General features: G+C 41.0%; 31 non-coding genes across 31 annotated transcripts; all 31 read left to right on the forward strand.

Annotated features, from left to right (window-relative positions):
- The first annotated feature begins 96 nt into the window (after positions 1-96).
- trnaf-gaa (transfer RNA phenylalanine (anticodon GAA)) lies at positions 97-169 on the forward strand. Its single transcript has one exon. It is a non-coding gene; the product is annotated as a tRNA-Phe (tRNA).
- Positions 170-345: 176 nt separating this feature from the next.
- Positions 346-418, forward strand: trnaf-gaa (transfer RNA phenylalanine (anticodon GAA)). The gene has a single exon. It is a non-coding gene; the product is annotated as a tRNA-Phe (tRNA).
- Positions 419-832: 414 nt separating this feature from the next.
- On the forward strand, positions 833-905 carry trnaf-gaa (transfer RNA phenylalanine (anticodon GAA)). The gene has a single exon. It is a non-coding gene; the product is annotated as a tRNA-Phe (tRNA).
- Positions 906-1258: 353 nt separating this feature from the next.
- trnaf-gaa (transfer RNA phenylalanine (anticodon GAA)) lies at positions 1259-1331 on the forward strand. The gene has a single exon. It is a non-coding gene; the product is annotated as a tRNA-Phe (tRNA).
- A 176-nt stretch (positions 1332-1507) lies between these two features.
- Positions 1508-1580, forward strand: trnaf-gaa (transfer RNA phenylalanine (anticodon GAA)). The gene has a single exon. It is a non-coding gene; the product is annotated as a tRNA-Phe (tRNA).
- Positions 1581-1994: 414 nt separating this feature from the next.
- On the forward strand, positions 1995-2067 carry trnaf-gaa (transfer RNA phenylalanine (anticodon GAA)). Its single transcript has one exon. It is a non-coding gene; the product is annotated as a tRNA-Phe (tRNA).
- A 353-nt stretch (positions 2068-2420) lies between these two features.
- Positions 2421-2493, forward strand: trnaf-gaa (transfer RNA phenylalanine (anticodon GAA)). The gene has a single exon. It is a non-coding gene; the product is annotated as a tRNA-Phe (tRNA).
- Positions 2494-2669: 176 nt separating this feature from the next.
- Positions 2670-2742, forward strand: trnaf-gaa (transfer RNA phenylalanine (anticodon GAA)). Its single transcript has one exon. It is a non-coding gene; the product is annotated as a tRNA-Phe (tRNA).
- Positions 2743-3156: 414 nt separating this feature from the next.
- Positions 3157-3229, forward strand: trnaf-gaa (transfer RNA phenylalanine (anticodon GAA)). The gene has a single exon. It is a non-coding gene; the product is annotated as a tRNA-Phe (tRNA).
- Positions 3230-3582: 353 nt separating this feature from the next.
- On the forward strand, positions 3583-3655 carry trnaf-gaa (transfer RNA phenylalanine (anticodon GAA)). Its single transcript has one exon. It is a non-coding gene; the product is annotated as a tRNA-Phe (tRNA).
- A 176-nt stretch (positions 3656-3831) lies between these two features.
- Positions 3832-3904, forward strand: trnaf-gaa (transfer RNA phenylalanine (anticodon GAA)). Its single transcript has one exon. It is a non-coding gene; the product is annotated as a tRNA-Phe (tRNA).
- Positions 3905-4318: 414 nt separating this feature from the next.
- trnaf-gaa (transfer RNA phenylalanine (anticodon GAA)) lies at positions 4319-4391 on the forward strand. The gene has a single exon. It is a non-coding gene; the product is annotated as a tRNA-Phe (tRNA).
- A 353-nt stretch (positions 4392-4744) lies between these two features.
- Positions 4745-4817, forward strand: trnaf-gaa (transfer RNA phenylalanine (anticodon GAA)). Its single transcript has one exon. It is a non-coding gene; the product is annotated as a tRNA-Phe (tRNA).
- A 176-nt stretch (positions 4818-4993) lies between these two features.
- trnaf-gaa (transfer RNA phenylalanine (anticodon GAA)) lies at positions 4994-5066 on the forward strand. The gene has a single exon. It is a non-coding gene; the product is annotated as a tRNA-Phe (tRNA).
- Positions 5067-5480: 414 nt separating this feature from the next.
- trnaf-gaa (transfer RNA phenylalanine (anticodon GAA)) lies at positions 5481-5553 on the forward strand. Its single transcript has one exon. It is a non-coding gene; the product is annotated as a tRNA-Phe (tRNA).
- Positions 5554-5906: 353 nt separating this feature from the next.
- On the forward strand, positions 5907-5979 carry trnaf-gaa (transfer RNA phenylalanine (anticodon GAA)). Its single transcript has one exon. It is a non-coding gene; the product is annotated as a tRNA-Phe (tRNA).
- A 176-nt stretch (positions 5980-6155) lies between these two features.
- Positions 6156-6228, forward strand: trnaf-gaa (transfer RNA phenylalanine (anticodon GAA)). The gene has a single exon. It is a non-coding gene; the product is annotated as a tRNA-Phe (tRNA).
- Positions 6229-6642: 414 nt separating this feature from the next.
- trnaf-gaa (transfer RNA phenylalanine (anticodon GAA)) lies at positions 6643-6715 on the forward strand. Its single transcript has one exon. It is a non-coding gene; the product is annotated as a tRNA-Phe (tRNA).
- Positions 6716-7068: 353 nt separating this feature from the next.
- On the forward strand, positions 7069-7141 carry trnaf-gaa (transfer RNA phenylalanine (anticodon GAA)). Its single transcript has one exon. It is a non-coding gene; the product is annotated as a tRNA-Phe (tRNA).
- A 414-nt stretch (positions 7142-7555) lies between these two features.
- On the forward strand, positions 7556-7628 carry trnaf-gaa (transfer RNA phenylalanine (anticodon GAA)). Its single transcript has one exon. It is a non-coding gene; the product is annotated as a tRNA-Phe (tRNA).
- A 1069-nt stretch (positions 7629-8697) lies between these two features.
- Positions 8698-8770, forward strand: trnaf-gaa (transfer RNA phenylalanine (anticodon GAA)). The gene has a single exon. It is a non-coding gene; the product is annotated as a tRNA-Phe (tRNA).
- Positions 8771-8946: 176 nt separating this feature from the next.
- Positions 8947-9019, forward strand: trnaf-gaa (transfer RNA phenylalanine (anticodon GAA)). Its single transcript has one exon. It is a non-coding gene; the product is annotated as a tRNA-Phe (tRNA).
- Positions 9020-9195: 176 nt separating this feature from the next.
- Positions 9196-9268, forward strand: trnaf-gaa (transfer RNA phenylalanine (anticodon GAA)). The gene has a single exon. It is a non-coding gene; the product is annotated as a tRNA-Phe (tRNA).
- A 352-nt stretch (positions 9269-9620) lies between these two features.
- Positions 9621-9693, forward strand: trnaf-gaa (transfer RNA phenylalanine (anticodon GAA)). Its single transcript has one exon. It is a non-coding gene; the product is annotated as a tRNA-Phe (tRNA).
- An 820-nt stretch (positions 9694-10513) lies between these two features.
- trnaf-gaa (transfer RNA phenylalanine (anticodon GAA)) lies at positions 10514-10586 on the forward strand. Its single transcript has one exon. It is a non-coding gene; the product is annotated as a tRNA-Phe (tRNA).
- Positions 10587-10762: 176 nt separating this feature from the next.
- Positions 10763-10835, forward strand: trnaf-gaa (transfer RNA phenylalanine (anticodon GAA)). The gene has a single exon. It is a non-coding gene; the product is annotated as a tRNA-Phe (tRNA).
- Positions 10836-11011: 176 nt separating this feature from the next.
- On the forward strand, positions 11012-11084 carry trnaf-gaa (transfer RNA phenylalanine (anticodon GAA)). Its single transcript has one exon. It is a non-coding gene; the product is annotated as a tRNA-Phe (tRNA).
- A 176-nt stretch (positions 11085-11260) lies between these two features.
- trnaf-gaa (transfer RNA phenylalanine (anticodon GAA)) lies at positions 11261-11333 on the forward strand. Its single transcript has one exon. It is a non-coding gene; the product is annotated as a tRNA-Phe (tRNA).
- A 176-nt stretch (positions 11334-11509) lies between these two features.
- Positions 11510-11582, forward strand: trnaf-gaa (transfer RNA phenylalanine (anticodon GAA)). The gene has a single exon. It is a non-coding gene; the product is annotated as a tRNA-Phe (tRNA).
- Positions 11583-12173: 591 nt separating this feature from the next.
- On the forward strand, positions 12174-12246 carry trnaf-gaa (transfer RNA phenylalanine (anticodon GAA)). Its single transcript has one exon. It is a non-coding gene; the product is annotated as a tRNA-Phe (tRNA).
- Positions 12247-12671: 425 nt separating this feature from the next.
- On the forward strand, positions 12672-12744 carry trnaf-gaa (transfer RNA phenylalanine (anticodon GAA)). The gene has a single exon. It is a non-coding gene; the product is annotated as a tRNA-Phe (tRNA).
- The last annotated feature ends 94 nt before the right edge of the window (positions 12745-12838 follow it).

Here is a 12838-nt window from a genome sequence, read left to right on the forward strand (position 1 = left end):
CGGACCTTGTCCATGATTCAGCAAAAACCTGTTTCTTCTCAATGTATTTTACTCATGAATATTGTGTTTGTCCACTGGTCCAATACACCTGTTTGTGCCGAAATAGCTCAGTTGGGAGAGCGTCAGACTGAAGATCTGAAGGTCCCTGGTTCGATCCCGGGTTTCGGCAACCGATGGTACTTTGTTTGGGTGCACAACACCTTGATTTCAAGATCTCCTTACCAATTGTAGTAAATGATTTCTAAAATCCGGACCTTGTCCATGATTCAGCAAAAACCTGTTTCTTCTCAATTTATTTTACTCATGAATATTGTGTTTGTCCACTGGTCCAATAAACCTCTTTGTGCCGAAATAGCTCAGTTGGGAGAGCGTCAGACTGAAGATCTGAAGGTCCCTGGTTCAATCCCGGGTTTCGGCAACAAATGGTACTTTGTTTGGGTGGACAACACCTTGAATTCAAGATCTCCTGACCAATTATAGTAAATGGTTTCTGAAATAGGAACCTTGACCATGATTCAGCAAGAACCTGTTAATTCTCAATGATTTTTACTCATGAATATTGTGTTTGTCCACTGGTCCAGTATTCCTCTTTGTGCCGAAATAGCTCAGTTGGGAGAGCGTCAGACTGAAGATCTGAAGATCCCTGGTTTTCTGCAACAAATGGTACTTTGTTTGGATGCACAACACCTTGATTTCAAGATCTCCTGACCAATTGTAGTAAATGATTTCTAAAATCCAGACCTTGTCCATGATTCAGCAAAAACCTGTTTCTTCTCAATGTATTTTACTCATGAATATTGTGTTTGTCCACTGGTCCAGTACACCACTTTGTGCCGAAATAGCTCAGTTGGGAGAGCGTCAGACTGAAGATCTGAAGGTCCCTTGTTCGATCCCGGGTTTCGGCAACCAATGGTACTTTGTTTGGGTGCACAACACCTTGATTTCAAGATCTCCTTACCAATTGTAGTAAATGATTTCTAAAATAGGAACCTTGTCCATGATTCACCAAAAACCTGTTAATTCTTAATGTCTCACTTGGGAGAGCGTCAGACTGAAGATCTGAAGGTCCCTGGTTTTCTGCAACAAATGGTACTTTGTTTGGATGCACAACACCTTGATTTCAAGATCTCCTGACCAATTGTAGTAAATGATTTCTAAAATCCGGACCTTGTCCATGATTCAGCAAAAACCTGTTTCTTCTCAATGTATTTTACTCATGAATATTGTGTTTGTCCACTGGTCCAATACACCTGTTTGTGCCGAAATAGCTCAGTTGGGAGAGCGTCAGACTGAAGATCTGAAGGTCCCTGGTTCGATCCCGGGTTTCGGCAACCGATGGTACTTTGTTTGGGTGCACAACACCTTGATTTCAAGATCTCCTTACCAATTGTAGTAAATGATTTCTAAAATCCGAACCTTGTCCATGATTCAGCAAAAACCTGTTTCTTCTCAATTTATTTTACTCATGAATATTGTGTTTGTCCACTGGTCCAATAAACCTCTTTGTGCCGAAATAGCTCAGTTGGGAGAGCGTCAGACTGAAGATCTGAAGGTCCCTGGTTCGATCCCGGGTTTCGGCAACAAATGGTACTTTGTTTGGGTGCACAACACCTTGAATTCAAGATCTCCTGACCAATTATAGTAAATGATTTCTGAAATAGGAACCTTGACCATGATTCAGCAAGAACCTGTTAATTCTCAATGTCTTTTACTCATGAATATTGTGTTTGTCCACTGGTCCAGTATTCCTCTTTGTGCCGAAATAGCTCAGTTGGGAGAGCGTCAGACTGAAGATCTGAAGGTCCCTGGTTTTCTGCAACAAATGGTACTTTGTTTGGATGCACAACACCTTGATTTCAAGATCTCCTGACCAATTGTAGTAAATGATTTCTAAAATCCGGACCTTGTCCATGATTCAGCAAAAACCTGTTTCTTCTCAATGTATTTTACTCATGAATATTGTGTTTGTCCACTGGTCCAGTACACCACTTTGTGCCGAAATAGCTCAGTTGGGAGAGCGTCAGACTGAAGATCTGAAGGTCCCTTGTTCGATCCCGGGTTTCGGCAACCAATGGTACTTTGTTTGGGTGCACAACACCTTGATTTCAAGATCTCCTTACCAATTGTAGTAAATGATTTCTAAAATAGGAACCTTGTCCATGATTCAGCAAAAACCTGTTAATTCTTAATGTCTCAGTTGGGAGAGCGTCAGACTGAAGATCTGAAGGTCCCTGGTTTTCTGCAACAAATGGTACTTTGTTTGGATGCACAACACCTTGATTTCAAGATCTCCTGACCAATTGTAGTAAATGATTTCTAAAATCCGGACCTTGTCCATGATTCAGCAAAAACCTGTTTCTTCTCAATGTATTTTACTCATGAATATTGTGTTTGTCCACTGGTCCAATACACCTGTTTGTGCCGAAATAGCTCAGTTGGGAGAGCGTCAGACTGAAGATCTGAAGGTCCCTGGTTCGATCCCGGGTTTCGGCAACCGATGGTACTTTGTTTGGGTGCACAACACCTTGATTTCAAGATCTCCTTACCAATTGTAGTAAATGATTTCTAAAATCCGGACCTTGTCCATGATTCAGCAAAAACCTGTTTCTTCTCAATTTATTTTACTCATGAATATTGTGTTTGTCCACTGGTCCAATAAACCTCTTTGTGCCGAAATAGCTCAGTTGGGAGAGCGTCAGACTGAAGATCTGAAGGTCCCTGGTTCGATCCCGGGTTTCGGCAACAAATGGTACTTTGTTTGGGTGGACAACACCTTGAATTCAAGATCTCCTGACCAATTATAGTAAATGATTTCTGAAATAGGAACCTTGACCATGATTCAGCAAGAACCTGTTAATTCTCAATGTCTTTTACTCATGAATATTGTGTTTGTCCACTGGTCCAGTATTCCTCTTTGTGCCGAAATAGCTCAGTTGGGAGAGCGTCAGACTGAAGATCTGAAGGTCCCTGGTTTTCTGCAACAAATGGTACTTTGTTTGGATGCACAACACCTTGATTTCAAGATCTCCTGACCAATTGTAGTAAATGATTTCTAAAATCCGGACCTTGTCCATGATTCAGCAAAAACCTGTTTCTTCTCAATGTATTTTACTCATGAATATTGTGTTTGTCCACTGGTCCAGTACACCACTTTGTGCCGAAATAGCTCAGTTGGGAGAGCGTCAGACTGAAGATCTGAAGGTCCCTTGTTCGATCCCGGGTTTCGGCAACCAATGGTACTTTGTTTGGGTGCACAACACCTTGATTTCAAGATCTCCTTACCAATTGTAGTAAATGATTTCTAAAATAGGAACCTTGTCCATGATTCAGCAAAAACCTGTTAATTCTTAATGTCTCAGTTGGGAGAGCGTCAGACTGAAGATCTGAAGGTCCCTGGTTTTCTGCAACAAATGGTACTTTGTTTGGATGCACAACACCTTGATTTCAAGATCTCCTGACCAATTGTAGTAAATGATTTCTAAAATCCGGACCTTGTCCATGATTCAGCAAAAACCTGTTTCTTCTCAATGTATTTTACTCATGAATATTGTGTTTGTCCACTGGTCCAATACACCTGTTTGTGCCGAAATAGCTCAGTTGGGAGAGCGTCAGACTGAAGATCTGAAGGTCCCTGGTTCGATCCCGGGTTTCGGCAACCGATGGTACTTTGTTTGGGTGCACAACACCTTGATTTCAAGATCTCCTTACCAATTGTAGTAAATGATTTCTAAAATCCGGACCTTGTCCATGATTCAGCAAAAACCTGTTTCTTCTCAATTTATTTTACTCATGAATATTGTGTTTGTCCACTGGTCCAATAAACTTCTTTGTGCCGAAATAGCTCAGTTGGGAGAGCGTCAGACTGAAGATCTGAAGGTCCCTGGTTCGATCCCGGGTTTCGGCAACAAATGGTACTTTGTTTGGGTGGACAACACCTTGAATTCAAGATCTCCTGACCAATTATAGTAAATGGTTTCTGAAATAGGAACCTTGACCATGATTCAGCAAGAACCTGTTAATTCTCAATGTTTTTTACTCATGAATATTGTGTTTGTCCACTGGTCCAGTATTCCTCTTTGTGCCGAAATAGCTCAGTTGGGAGAGCGTCAGACTGAAGATCTGAAGATCCCTGGTTTTCTGCAACAAATGGTACTTTGTTTGGATGCACAACACCTTGATTTCAAGATCTCCTGACCAATTGTAGTAAATGATTTCTAAAATCCAGACCTTGTCCATGATTCAGCAAAAACCTGTTTCTTCTCAATGTATTTTACTCATGAATATTGTGTTTGTCCACTGGTCCAGTACACCACTTTGTGCCGAAATAGCTCAGTTGGGAGAGCGTCAGACTGAAGATCTGAAGGTCCCTTGTTCGATCCCGGGTTTCGGCAACCAATGGTACTTTGTTTGGGTGCACAACACCTTGATTTCAAGATCTCCTTACCAATTGTAGTAAATGATTTCTAAAATAGGAACCTTGTCCATGATTCACCAAAAACCTGTTAATTCTTAATGTCTCACTTGGGAGAGCGTCAGACTGAAGATCTGAAGGTCCCTGGTTTTCTGCAACAAATGGTACTTTGTTTGGATGCACAACACCTTGATTTCAAGATCTCCTGACCAATTGTAGTAAATGATTTCTAAAATCCGGACCTTGTCCATGATTCAGCAAAAACCTGTTTCTTCTCAATGTATTTTACTCATGAATATTGTGTTTGTCCACTGGTCCAATACACCTGTTTGTGCCGAAATAGCTCAGTTGGGAGAGCGTCAGACTGAAGATCTGAAGGTCCCTGGTTCGATCCCGGGTTTCGGCAACCGATGGTACTTTGTTTGGGTGCACAACACCTTGATTTCAAGATCTCCTTACCAATTGTAGTAAATGATTTCTAAAATCCGGACCTTGTCCATGATTCAGCAAAAACCTGTTTCTTCTCAATTTATTTTACTCATGAATATTGTGTTTGTCCACTGGTCCAATAAACCTCTTTGTGCCGAAATAGCTCAGTTGGGAGAGCGTCAGACTGAAGATCTGAAGGTCCCTGGTTCAATCCCGGGTTTCGGCAACAAATGGTACTTTGTTTGGGTGGACAACACCTTGAATTCAAGATCTCCTGACCAATTATAGTAAATGGTTTCTGAAATAGGAACCTTGACCATGATTCAGCAAGAACCTGTTAATTCTCAATGTTTTTTACTCATGAATATTGTGTTTGTCCACTGGTCCAGTATTCCTCTTTGTGCCGAAATAGCTCAGTTGGGAGAGCGTCAGACTGAAGATCTGAAGATCCCTGGTTTTCTGCAACAAATGGTACTTTGTTTGGATGCACAACACCTTGATTTCAAGATCTCCTGACCAATTGTAGTAAATGATTTCTAAAATCCAGACCTTGTCCATGATTCAGCAAAAACCTGTTTCTTCTCAATGTATTTTACTCATGAATATTGTGTTTGTCCACTGGTCCAGTACACCACTTTGTGCCGAAATAGCTCAGTTGGGAGAGCGTCAGACTGAAGATCTGAAGGTCCCTTGTTCGATCCCGGGTTTCGGCAACCAATGGTACTTTGTTTGGGTGCACAACACCTTGATTTCAAGATCTCCTTACCAATTGTAGTAAATGATTTCTAAAATAGGAACCTTGTCCATGATTCACCAAAAACCTGTTAATTCTTAATGTCTCACTTGGGAGAGCGTCAGACTGAAGATCTGAAGGTCCCTGGTTTTCTGCAACAAATGGTACTTTGTTTGGATGCACAACACCTTGATTTCAAGATCTCCTGACCAATTGTAGTAAATGATTTCTAAAATCCGGACCTTGTCCATGATTCAGCAAAAACCTGTTTCTTCTCAATGTATTTTACTCATGAATATTGTGTTTGTCCACTGGTCCAATACACCTGTTTGTGCCGAAATAGCTCAGTTGGGAGAGCGTCAGACTGAAGATCTGAAGGTCCCTGGTTCGATCCCGGGTTTCGGCAACCGATGGTACTTTGTTTGGGTGCACAACACCTTGATTTCAAGATCTCCTTACCAATTGTAGTAAATGATTTCTAAAATCCGAACCTTGTCCATGATTCAGCAAAAACCTGTTTCTTCTCAATTTATTTTACTCATGAATATTGTGTTTTTCCACTGGTCCAATAAACCTCTTTGTGCCAAAATAGCTCAGTTGGGAGAGCGTCAGACTGAAGATCTGAAGGTCCCTGGTTCGATCCCGGGTTTCGGCAACAAATGGTACTTTGTTTGGGTGCACAACACCTTGAATTCAAGATCTCCTGACCAATTATAGTAAATGGTTTCTGAAATAGGAACCTTGACCATGATTCAGCAAGAACCTGTTAATTCTCAATGTCTTTTACTCATGAATATTGTGTTTGTCCACTGGTCCAGTATTCCTCTTTGTGCCGAAATAGCTCAGTTGGGAGAGCGTCAGACTGAAGATCTGAAGGTCCCTGGTTTTCTGCAACAAATGGTACTTTGTTTGGATGCAAAACACCTTGATTTCAAGATCTCCTGACCAATTGTAGTAAATGATTTCTAAAATCCGGACCTTGTCCATGATTCAGCAAAAACCTGTTTCTTCTCAATGTATTTTACTCATGAATATTGTGTTTGTCCACTGGTCCAGTACACCACTTTGTGCCGAAATAGCTCAGTTGGGAGAGCGTCAGACTGAAGATCTGAAGGTCCCTTGTTCGATCCCGGGTTTCGGCAACCAATGGTACTTTGTTTGGGTGCACAACACCTTGATTTCAAGATCTCCTTACCAATTGTAGTAAATGATTTCTAAAATAGGAACCTTGTCCATGATTCAGCAAAAACCTGTTAATTCTTAATGTCTCAGTTGGGAGAGCGTCAGACTGAAGATCTGAAGGTCCCTGGTTTTCTGCAACAAATGGTACTTTGTTTGGATGCACAACACCTTGATTTCAAGATCTCCTGACCAATTGTAGTAAATGATTTCTAAAATCCGGACCTTGTCCATGATTCAGCAAAAACCTGTTTCTTCTCAATGTATTTTACTCATGAATATTGTGTTTGTCCACTGGTCCAATACACCTGTTTGTGCCGAAATAGCTCAGTTGGGAGAGCGTCAGACTGAAGAGCTGAAGGTCCCTGGTTCGATCCCGGGTTTCGGCAACCGATGGTACTTTGTTTGGGTGCACAACACCTTGATTTCAAGATCTCCTGACCAATTATAGTAAATGATTTCTGAAATAGGAACCTTGACCATGATTCAGCAAGAACCTGTTAATTCTCAATGTCTTTTACTCATGAATATTGTGTTTGTCCACTGGTCCAGTATTCCTCTTTGTGCCGAAATAGCTCAGTTGGGAGAGCGTCAGACTGAAGATCTGAAAGTCCCTGGTTTTCTGCAACAAATGGTACTTTGTTTGGATGCACAACACCTTGATTTCAAGATCTCCTGACCAATTGTAGTAAATGATTTCTAAAATCCGGACCTTGTCCATGATTCAGCAAAAACCTGTTTCTTCTCAATGTATTTTACTCATGAATATTGTGTTTGTCCACTGGTCCAGTACACCACTTTGTGCCGAAATAGCTCAGTTGGGAGAGCGTCAGACTGAAGATCTGAAGGTCCCTTGTTCGATCCCGGGTTTCGGCAACCAATGGTCCTTTGTTTGGGTGCACAACACCTTGATTTCAAGATCTCCTGACCAATTTTAGTAAATGATTTCTGAAATCCGAACCTTGTCCATGATTCAGCAAAAACCTGTTTCTTCTCAATTTATTTTACTCATGAATATTGTGTTTGTCCACTGGTCCAATAAACCTCTTTGTGCGGAAATAGCTCAGTTGGGAGAACGTCAGACAGAAGATCTGTAGGTCCCTGGTTCAATCCCGGGTTTCTGCAACCAATGGTACTTTGTTTGGGTGCACAACACCTTGATTTCAAGATCTCCTTAACAATTGTAGTAAATGATTTCTAAAATAGCAAACTTGTCCTTGATTCAGCAAAAACCTGTTCATTCTCAATGTCTCAGTTGGGAGAGCGTCAGTCTGAAGATCTCGGGTTTCGTCAAAAAATGGTACTTTGTTTGGGTGCACAACACCTTGATTTCAAGATCTCCTGACCAATTATAGTAAATGATTTCTGAAATAGGAACCTTGACCATGATTCAGCAAGAACCTGTTAATTCTCAATGTCTTTTACTCATGAATATTGTGTTTGTCCACTGGTCCAGTATTCCTCTTTGTGCCGAAATAGCTCAGTTGGGAGAGCGTCAGACTGAAGATCTGAAGGTCCCTGGTTTTCTGCAACAAATGGTACTTTGTTTGGATGCACAACACCTTGATTTCAAGATCTCCTGACCAATTGTAGTAAATGATTTCTAAAATCCGGACCTTGTCCATGATTCAGCAAAAACCTGTTTCTTCTCAATGTATTTTACTCATGAATATTGTGTTTGTCCACTGGTCCAGTACACAACTTTGTGCCGAAATAGCTTAGTTGGGAGAGCGTCAGACTGAAGATCTGAAGATCCCGGGTTTTCTGCAACAAATGGTACTTTGATTGGATGCACAACACCTTGATTTCAAGATCTCCTGACCAATTGTAGTAAATGATTTCTAAAATAGGAACCTTATCCATGATTCAGCAAAATCCTTTTTCTTCTCAATGTATTTTACTCATGAATATTGTGTTTGTCCACTGGTCCAGTATACCACTTTGTGCCGAAATAGCTCAGTTGGGAGAGCGTCAGACTGAAGATCTGAAGGTCCCTGGTTCGATCCCGGGTTTCGGCAACAAATGGTACTTTGTTTGGGTGCACAACACCTTGATTTCAAGATCTCCTGACCAATTGTAGTAAATGATTTCTAAAATAGGAACCTTGTCCATGATTCAGCAAAAACCTGTTTCTTCTCAATGTATTTTACCCATGAATATTGTGTTTGTCCACTGGTCCAGTATACCACTTTGTGCCGAAATAGCTCAGTTAGGAGAGCGTCAGACAGAAGGTCTGAAGGTCCCTGGTTCAATCCCGGGTTTCGGCAACAAATGGTACTTTGTTTGGGTGCACAACACCTTGATTTCAAGATCTCCTGACCAATTGTAGTAAATGATTTCTAAAATAGGAACCTTGTCCATGATTCAGCAAAAACCTGTTTCTTCTCAATGTATTTTACTCATGAATATTGTGTTTGTCCACTGGTCCAATACACCTCTTTGTGCCGAAATAGCTCAGTTAGGAGAGCGTCAGACAGAAGGTCTGAAGGTCCCTGGTTCAATCCCGGGTTTCGGCAACAAATGGTACTTTGTTTGGGTGCACAACACCTTGATTTCAAGATCTCCTGACCAATTGTAGTAAATGATTTCTAAAATAGGAAACTTGTCCATGATTCAGCAAAAACCTGTTAATTCTCAATGTCTCAGTTGGGAGAGCGTCAGACTGAAGATCTGAAGATCACGGGTTTCGTCAAAAAATGGTACTTTGTTTGGGTGCACAACACCTTGATTTCAAGATCTCCTGACCAATTTTAGTAAATGATTTCTGAAATCCGAACCTTGTCCATGATTCAGCAAAAACCTGTTTCTTCTCAATTTATTTTACTCATGAATATTGTGTTTGTCCACTGGTCCAATACACCTCTTTGTGCCGAAATAGCTCAGTTGGGAGAGCGTCAGACTGAAGATCTGAAGGTCCCTGGTTCGATCCCGGGTTTCGGCAACAAATGGTACTTTGTTTGGGTGCACAACACCTTGATTTCAAGATCTCCTTAACAATTGTAGTAAATGATTTCTAAAATAGCAAACTTGTCCATGATTCAGCAAAAACCTGTTCATTCTCAATGTCTCAGTTGGGAGAGCGTCAGTCTGAAGATCACGGGTTTCGTCAAAAAATGGTACTTTGTTTGGGTGCACAACACCTTGATTTCAAGATCTCCTGACCAATTATAGTAAATGATTTCTGAAATAGGAACCTTGACCATGATTCAGCAAGAACCTGTTAATTCTCAATGTCTTTTACTCATGAATATTGTGTTTGTCCACTGGTCCAGTATTCCTCTTTGTGCCGAAATAGCTCAGTTGGGAGAGCGTCAGACTGAAGATCTGAAGGTCCCTGGTTTTCTGCAACAAATGGTACTTTGTTTGGATGCACAACACCTTGATTTCAAGATCTCCTGACCAATTGTAGTAAATGATTTCTAAAATCCGGACCTTGTCCATGATTCAGCAAAAACCTTTTTCTTCTCAATGTATTTTACTCATGAATATTGTGTTTGTCCACTGGTCCAGTACACCACTTTGTGCCGAAATAGCTTAGTTGGGAGAGCGTCAGACTGAAGATCTGAAGATCCCGGGTTTTCTGCAACAAATGGTACTTTGATTGGATGCACAACACCTTGATTTCAAGATCTCCTGACCAATTGTAGTAAATGATTTCTAAAATAGGAACCTTATCCATGATTCAGCAAAATCCTTTTTCTTCTCAATGTATTTTACTCATGAATATTGTGTTTGTCCACTGGTCCAGTATACCACTTTGTGCCGAAATAGCTCAGTTGGGAGAGCGTCAGACTGAAGATCTGAAGGTCCCTGGTTGGATCCCGGGTTTCGGCAACAAATGGTACTTTGTTTGGGTGCACAACACCTTGATTTCAAGATCTCCTGACCAATTGTAGTAAATGATTTCTAAAATAGGAACCTTGTCCATGATTCAGCAAAAACCTGTTTCTTCTCAATGTATTTTACTCATGAATATTGTGTTTGTCCACTGGTCCAATACACCTCTTTGTGCCAAAATAGCTCAGTTAGGAGAGCGTCAGACAGAAGGTCTGAAGGTCCCTGGTTCAATCCCGGGTTTCGGCAACAAATGGTACTTTGTTTGGGTGCACAACACCTTGATTTCAAGATCTCCTGACCAATTGTAGTAAATGATTTCTAAAATAGGAACCTTGTCCATGATTCAGCAAAAACCTGTTTCTTCTCAATGTATTTTACTCATGAATATTGTGTTTGTCCACTGGTCCAATAAACCTCTTTGTGCCGAAATAGCTCAGTTAGGAGAGCGTCAGACAGAAGGTCTGAAGGTCCCTGGTTCAATCCCGGGTTTCGGCAACAAATGGTACTTTGTTTGGGTGCACAACACCTTGATTTCAAGATCTCCTGACCAATTTTAGTAAATGATTTCTAAAATCCGAACCTTGTCCATGATTCAGCAAAAACCTGTTTCTTCTCAATTTATTTTACTCATGAATATTGTGTTTGTCCACTGGTCCGATACACCTCTTTGTGCCGAAATAGCTCAGTTGGGAGAGCGTCAGACTGAAGATCTGAAGGTCCCTGGTTCGATCCCGGGTTTCGGCAACAAATGGTACTTTGTTTGGGTGCACAACACCTTGATTTCAAGATCTCCTGACCAATTGTAGTAAATGATTTCTAAAACCCGAACCTTGTCCATGATTCAGCAAAAACCTGTTTCTTCTCAATGTATTTTACTCATGAATATTGTGTTTGTCCACTGGTCCAATACACCTGTTTGTGCTGAAATAGCTCAGTTGGGAGAGCGTCAGACTGAAGATCTGAAGGTCCCTTGTTCAATCCCGGGTTATGGCAACCAATGGTACTTTGTTTGGGTGCACAACACCTTGATTTCAAGATCTCCTTAGCAATTGTAGTAAATAATTTCTAAAATAGGAACCTTGTCCATGATTCAGCAAAAACCTGTTAATTCTTAATGTCTCAGTTGGGAGAGCGTCAGACTGAAGATCTGAAGGTCCCTGGTTTTCTGCAACAAATGGTACTTTGTTTGGATGCACAACACCTTGATTTCAAGATCTCCTGACCAATTGTAGTAAATGATTTCGAAAATCCGGACCTTGTCCATGATTCAGCAAAAACCTGTTTCTTCTCAATGTATTTTACTCATGAATATTGTGTTTGTCCACTGGTCCAGTACACCACTTTGTGCCGAAATAGCTCAGTTGGGAGAGCGTCAGACTGAAGATCTGAAGATCCCGGGTTTTCTGCAACAAATGGTACTTTGATTGGATGCACAACACCTTGATTTCAAGATCTCCTGACCAATTGTAGTAAATGATTTCTAAAATAGGAACCTTGTCCATGATTCAGCAAAAACCTGTTAATTCTCAATGTCTTTTAGTCATGAATATTGTGTTTGTCCACTGGTCCAGTACACCACTTTTTGCGGAAATAGCTCAGTTGGGAGAGCGTCAGACTGAAGATCTGAAGATCCCAGGTTCAATCCCGGGTTTCGGCAACAAATGGTACTTTGTTTGGGTGCACAACACCTTGAATTCAAGATCTCCTGACCAATTATATTACGTGATTTCTAAAATATGAACCTCGTCCATGATTCAGCAAAAACCTGATTCTTCTCAATGTCTTTTAGTCATGAATATTGTGCTTGTACACTGGTCCAGTATACCACTTCGTGCCAAAATAGCTCAGTTGGGAGAGCGTCAGACTGAAGATCTCAAGGCCCTTGGTTCAATCCCGGGTTTCGTTAACAAATGGTACTTTGTTTCGCTGTACAACACCTTGATTTCAAGATCTCCTGACCAATTGTATTAAATGATTTCTAAAATAGGAACCTTGTCCATGATTCAACAAAAACCTGTTAATTCTCAATGTATTTTACTCATGAATATTGTGTTTGTCCACTGGTCTAATGCACCTCTTTGTGCCGAAATAGCTCAGTTGGGAGAGCGTCAGATTGAAGATCTGAAGGTCCCTGGTTCAATCCCGGGTTTCGGCAACAAATGGTACTTTGTTTGGGTGCACAACACCTTGATTTCAAGATCTCCTGACCAATTGTAGTAAATGATTTCTAAAATCCGACCCTTGTCCAT

The sequence above is a fragment of the Labrus mixtus genome, chromosome 9 (assembly GCF_963584025.1).
Source record: "Labrus mixtus chromosome 9, fLabMix1.1, whole genome shotgun sequence".
NCBI classification, from domain to species: Eukaryota; Metazoa; Chordata; class Actinopteri; order Labriformes; family Labridae; genus Labrus; species Labrus mixtus.